Source organism: Rhipicephalus microplus, chromosome 9 (genome assembly GCF_043290135.1).
Source record: "Rhipicephalus microplus isolate Deutch F79 chromosome 9, USDA_Rmic, whole genome shotgun sequence".
NCBI lineage: Eukaryota > Metazoa > Arthropoda > Arachnida > Ixodida > Ixodidae > Rhipicephalus > Rhipicephalus microplus.
In genome coordinates, this window is record NC_134708.1 from 111,317,383 (window position 1) to 111,323,382 (window position 6,000).

Here is a 6,000-nt window from a genome sequence, read left to right on the forward strand (position 1 = left end):
AACTTCTCCTGCATGTAGATGCAATAAAAATAACGTTTGTGTTTTACAAAAACCCATGCCATGTATACAGGTTTTAGAGTGCAACATTGGGATTGGCTGTCAAAACATGTGATTATCATGACGACTTCGTGGTATAAAGCGTATAAAGCCGGCCACCCATTACAAATTGCACACACGTTACTGCAACTATTCTCTTAAGGCCACGTAGTGGGTGCATAGCAAGTTTGAAAGCACTTCTGACTCATAATTATTTGGTCGTGGTTTGAAGCATGCCATTACACAGAATGTATTCAAGTGCGAAACCTTCACTGACACATGGCAGAATCAACTTTATCAATTACGTTGTAGTGATTCACAACATAAATTTTTTAAGAAACACAATACAATACAGAGGGTGTACTAAGTGTTTTAAGGACGCACTAGGTACAAGTTATCACTATCGCGTCCAAGCCTTTCAAACAAATTTGAAGGTCCACCACTTTGTTTCTGCGTGCCACATATCCCTGGAGCCGCCACAATGTATTCAAACAACTTTTAAAACATCTCGCTTTCGCTTCGTGTACGAAATTTCCAGGCCTTTTTTGTCAGTCTTACAGTGCTGACCACAATTTTCTTTGCAGCGTTCGTTGTGCGTTCAGCGCTTACGTGGTCCTGTACCTTTGATGCGTCAAGGGCGAAACGCTCACCGATAGAGTGACAACCGTAATTAGTGAGACCACGCAGAGGTTTGCCGGCGACAAATTTAATTTAGAGCAGTGAGGAGAAACGTCTCACGTTAGCATTTTGTTCTGTGTTCAGAGAAGACGTACGCCATTTAGTCTGTGGTGGTCCTCACTGTCTCATTAGTCGTGTGGTGGGTTTTTGTGACAAGTGGCAGGGCTGTTCGCTCAACCTTGAACTGATCGCTATGCAGCATGGACGTTGGCACTTGTGAATTGAAATGAACTATTGAGTGAACTTTCAGCGGCACCATAGCGAATAAATGTATGTTGCTAGCCCAGACTAGCGATGGTCTCTGGTAACAGTGGTTGGGTGTTGACGCAGAGAATAGTGGCTTCAAATTTCATCTCTTTTGACCGAATTTCAATGGAGAGGAAATGTAGGAGGATCCAATGCTTAGATTTAGATGCACGTTAAATGACACTAGCATATTGAAATATCCAGAGCATTTCACTAAGGAGCATGTCACAGTCCAACTGCGGATTTGCGGACATAAAAGACCAAACACTATTATACTTATTCATAGTTTTATTTGATAGTTTACGTTGGAAAATAACGATATGATTATGAGGAATGCCGAAGTGAAGGCTCTCAGAAATTTTGATCATCTCATCTTTTTTTAATATGCACTGACATATCAAAGTATATGAGCCTGTTTTGTTGCGCCAAAATTCATAACCTATAGACCTTGATTCTTGTGGATTTTCTTTTATATGCAGGTGAAAACTGAGGCATTCCGCGTTTTATCAAGAATGACTTTACTGCATTTCATTTATTGCGTTTAATTGGGAAAGTGACAGAACGCTAAATTGATCCGTTGTTTTCTGTGCACTTGTCACCTGTAGTACTGTTCCTTCGACCGACGCTCCCAGAAAACGCCATAGTAAAAAGCAATAAATGGCAGTATACAAGTGCATCCGTAGAATCATCGTTTCTAGTATGGAAAGGCACCGACAGCGGCAAACTATTAGAACTCGATACAGTGTCGAGTGTGCCGATTTCTCGCTGCTTTGTTTTTTGGACTCATTTTTTTACTGTGATGCATGTCCAATGAGCAGGCCTCCTGGTCCATGTGCGCCAAGCTTGAAGTAGTATTGAAGCTGATGCACATGATAGAAGAAACAAGTGCTCTTTAAGCCATCATTAGTTATATCATTAACACCAGGTTTCAAGACGCTACGGGTTGTCCTACATGGCAATTCTGAGGGAGAGACGAAGAGCAGAATTTCACGAGCACCAAGTGACGCATTTTCTCCATTGCTGAGCATTGCCGGCCGAGTACTTGGTTGCGCCTTTCCGAATATTATCAAAAAGCTTTCTGAAGAAAAAAGAACTGCTTCGAAAAAAAAGTTCTGGATCCAGGAAAGAGTTCAATTAAATGCAAAAGATATCGAGCCCTAATTTTATATTGGACAAGCGCTATTTAACTTTAATGATAATTGATTTTAAAAAATCAACAAATCGCACGTACATTGGGAATCGACATTACGTGAATTATGTGAAGGAAAAATGACTGTGCTGTACTTTTTCTAGAGCGACACGTTACGACGAGACGCTGCGAATATAGAAATGTTTTACGCAAAGACCTATGTTAAAGATTCGCATGTTAACTATTACGTAACAAGGCCAACTGCTACACAGGTATTAGTGACTGTGGAAGCGTTAAGCTTATCTGTATCGCTTGACCCAACGAGCATGCCGGTTCTGGACATCTGCAGACAAATGAGCCTCAGTGGATGGCGCTTTACTACAATATTATTTCACTAGTCGTATGATAGCAGTAGGTATATCTCTACTGAAACGTTCCGTATGAAATCTTACGGACAATATATGGACTCTGTAACATTTCCTTATGCTACATACGGAAAAAATATGCAGTTTTATGGAAATATACGGAAGTTGTATGGCGTTTACGGAATGCTTCTTATGGAGTATATGGAAGGATAAGGAAATTGTATGGCGTATACGGAATGCTTTTTATGGAGTATACGAGAAGATAAGAAAAATGTATGGCATATATGGAAAGCTTTTTATGAAGTATATGGAAAGATAAGGAAGTTTTATGGCGTAGATGGAGTTCTATGGAAAATATGGAAAGATAAGGAAACTTATGGAGCATACGGAGAGTTCATTATGGAAGATATGGAAGGATAAGGAAAGTGTATGGAGTGTACAGAAGCTTTCATAAGGAAAATGCAGAATGTAAGGTCTTACGGAAATATACAGATTTTGTAAGGTGCTAGCGAAAATGTGCAATAGTGTATGAAAGGCATGTGGATTGTTGCAAAATTGTGGAAACTGTACAGTCGTTGTCACACTTTCAGCAGGAAATCCGAGCTCTATAAAGTTATAAATGAAAGCACAGTGACATATATAGTACAAAAGAATAACGCAGGCTAGTCTGTGTTGTCAGTTACCGCTGTTCGCCCTTTTGCAGAATGAATACAAGTTCTGCAGATGACCAGGTGCTAAAGTCTGTCAAACTAAAAATGTGTCATTCACAAGGAATGACAATAAGTGTCATTTTACTTGCATGCTGTCACACGAAAACAAATCAAGCAAAAAAAGCATAACTTCAAGGGCTCGTTTTTTGGTAGAAACAATAATAATGAGAACTAAATTCAATGTGAATGAACTTGTCAATAATAATGAAACTGTTCTCATTAACATTCGCAAAGAGAAATGTCATTTTAAAATATCGACCATTAGCTTAGCTCTCCTGAGCACCGACAAAAGAAATGAAAATCTATGAAAACTAATTGCATGTAGCCTAAACATAATTTTTTATTGATAGTATGTGCTCCTACAATATAAATAAAGCTATACACAACTTGCCACAGCTTCACGACAGAAACGAGGTAGGGGCAGAGGGAGTGGTCAGAAAAATAATTAAGCATGAGAGCACAACTGATATGTACGGACACATAATGGTGCTTATCATTGATGCTTGGATGGTCGTGTATAGAGCTGGGTCGTTTTGAGATTTTCAAAAGCATTGTTTCAGACCACCATGCAGATTACGCTTCAACTGTAGTGCTACATAAGACACAATTTATGGGCCAGCTTTAATGAATAAGAAGAATATAGGTAAAACAAATGCTTTAAAATTTATCATATCATGGCTGCATGGACGCATACAAGCTATGTAAAGCGCAATAAAGTGAGGACGCATTTGCTTCTCTTGATGCTTCAGTTCTACATAAATGCTTAAACTGTGCTGCAAAGAAATTCAACCAATGTCTGTGTGTGCAACATTGTCCATTTTAAACTATCTATATGTGTATTTAAAATTCCTACTGCGAGTTAAGCTACGTAGCACTCCATAACTTTTCCTTTTATTAAGGGCAATTTTTCAAACAATCAACATTACTCATTTTCTGTCTCATGACTTCGTGCCCGCCATTCTTGGTTTGGCTCGATCACAATTGTGCAGCCCTTATTTTGGAGGAATCAAAAAACATCAACCAAAATATATTTTGAAACTGCTTCTTGGTGATATTGCCTTCCCTCAACTGCCACAATTTGAGATGAGTCATATAGCAAGTGTCGCGCATACCTTGGGCCTACCCTTGAAGAAACTGGTCCGGCTATGAAATGCTCAGTTTTTCTCAAATAAATTTTTTGGTTTCAGTTTTCTCACTTCTCGAGTCCCTTCACAATCAAGCAGACCCAATGTTCCCCTTAGCCCTTAATTTTGTTATATTATGAAATAAATAAAAAATTAATAATGAAAATAAAAATACTAATAACTGTTGCGCAAAAAACACAGTCCCACATGCGTACTTGAACGCAATATTGCTTTTATTTTGTTTCAGAACCTAAGGCATTAGAAAAGATAGCAGTACAGAAAAAACGTTGAAAAAAAAACAAAAAAAGTAGATATGACGGGACTCGAACTTGCGCCACTCAGTTGGGCTCGCGTACGTGAACTGAGTGCGTTAGCTTGCTAAGCTATTCGCGCTAAAGGATGCATGAGAGTTTAAGTTATGTATATAAATTTCCTTTTTACACGCTATGTGTTGGCATATTTATGTACTATATGCGATCGTATCTATTGTTGTGTGCATATGTTTTGTGATTGTATATACGTCACATGCTTTTCGCATGTCTTTCAACTATAGATTGCTGCCCCGCCGCGGATGAAAACAAGTATTTTTACACCCACACAAGCTTGAGCAGTTGAAAGTTGTTTCCCGGGGCTCTCTTGCGATTAAGTCGGCCACTAACGGGAATTAGAGTGATACGCCATTAATCCCTGCATCTAGCTGTATTCCACTTAGTAGCTCTATCGCTTGATGACAAATCCAGCGCGGGGCGCGACGCTATTGCGCACGACCATGCCTCGTGTAGCGGCGATATCAGCTGATTGCGCCGGCCGGCTTGCTTCGATTTGCTTCAGAGCAAAGAAATGTCATACCTTGAAAGATTGCGTACTGCAATATGTCGAAATGTTACTGATTTGTAGCCATCCTACGATTCATTGAGAATTGATAACTCTGATATCACTACTGTAGAGGTTTGCGTCGGCGACACGCACCGAACGTGAAACCGCACTACGTCTGTCGTAGAAGCAGTAGGAGGCTGTCGTCGGCTAGAACAAAAACAAAGCAAAGACCTGCGAAAATATTCATAAGTTGTAACTTGTTTTTTGAATAACCGTTTATCACTTTTAAAGTTATTTTGTCAGATAACATACATTTTTTTCTTCAGTTTATAGCAGCGACAGGTTTTTTTTATTTTCCTCACTTAGATATCCAAGTCAAATCCATTCACAGCTAAAGCCACATGTTGTTTGTCTTCTTTGTTTCCGTAGGCATGCGGTTTCGATGCGTCTCTCATGTGTTCGCGCTGCTACACACGAGAGCACGAAATGTTAAATTTACGCAAGGAAGCGCCGTTCCTCGTTCGTGTGATGTGCTAAGATTGCGCCCTATTCCCGCGGTTCTTCGAGTGCGGATCAAGTGCGAGTCGTTCATGGAATCGGCGGGTTGGGCGCTCGAAGGACTCCGAGGTGACGGCTGACGCCTGTGGTCGCTTCCCTCAGGACAGTGTGAAAGAAACTAAAGGTAAGGGGGACACTTTTTTATATAGACCAAGTATCCTACTCAGTGCAAGTGTGTGTTGCTGCACTCGAACGAGGCGTCGTGAAACAGCAACCTTACGCGCCTTTGCGAGGGCGGTTGCCGATTCGCTTTGACAACGCTAACACCAGCAGAGTCATGGCGCATCAGCGCGGCCTTACTGGAGCTAATTTGAGAAAACTGCGGCCACATGCATGTG

The 6,000-nt window shown here is 40.4% G+C and overlaps 1 long non-coding RNA gene across 1 annotated transcript in view; it reads right to left on the reverse strand.

Moving 5' to 3' along the window:
* The window catches only part of LOC142772114 (uncharacterized), a 97,425-nt gene extending 92,153 nt beyond the window's left edge, over positions 1-5,272 (reverse strand). Inside the window, exon 1 of the long non-coding RNA XR_012886278.1 lies at positions 5,138-5,272. This is a non-coding gene — a long non-coding RNA (uncharacterized LOC142772114). The remainder of the gene's footprint in view (positions 1-5,137) is intronic.
* Between the last annotated feature and the right edge of the window lie 728 nt (positions 5,273-6,000).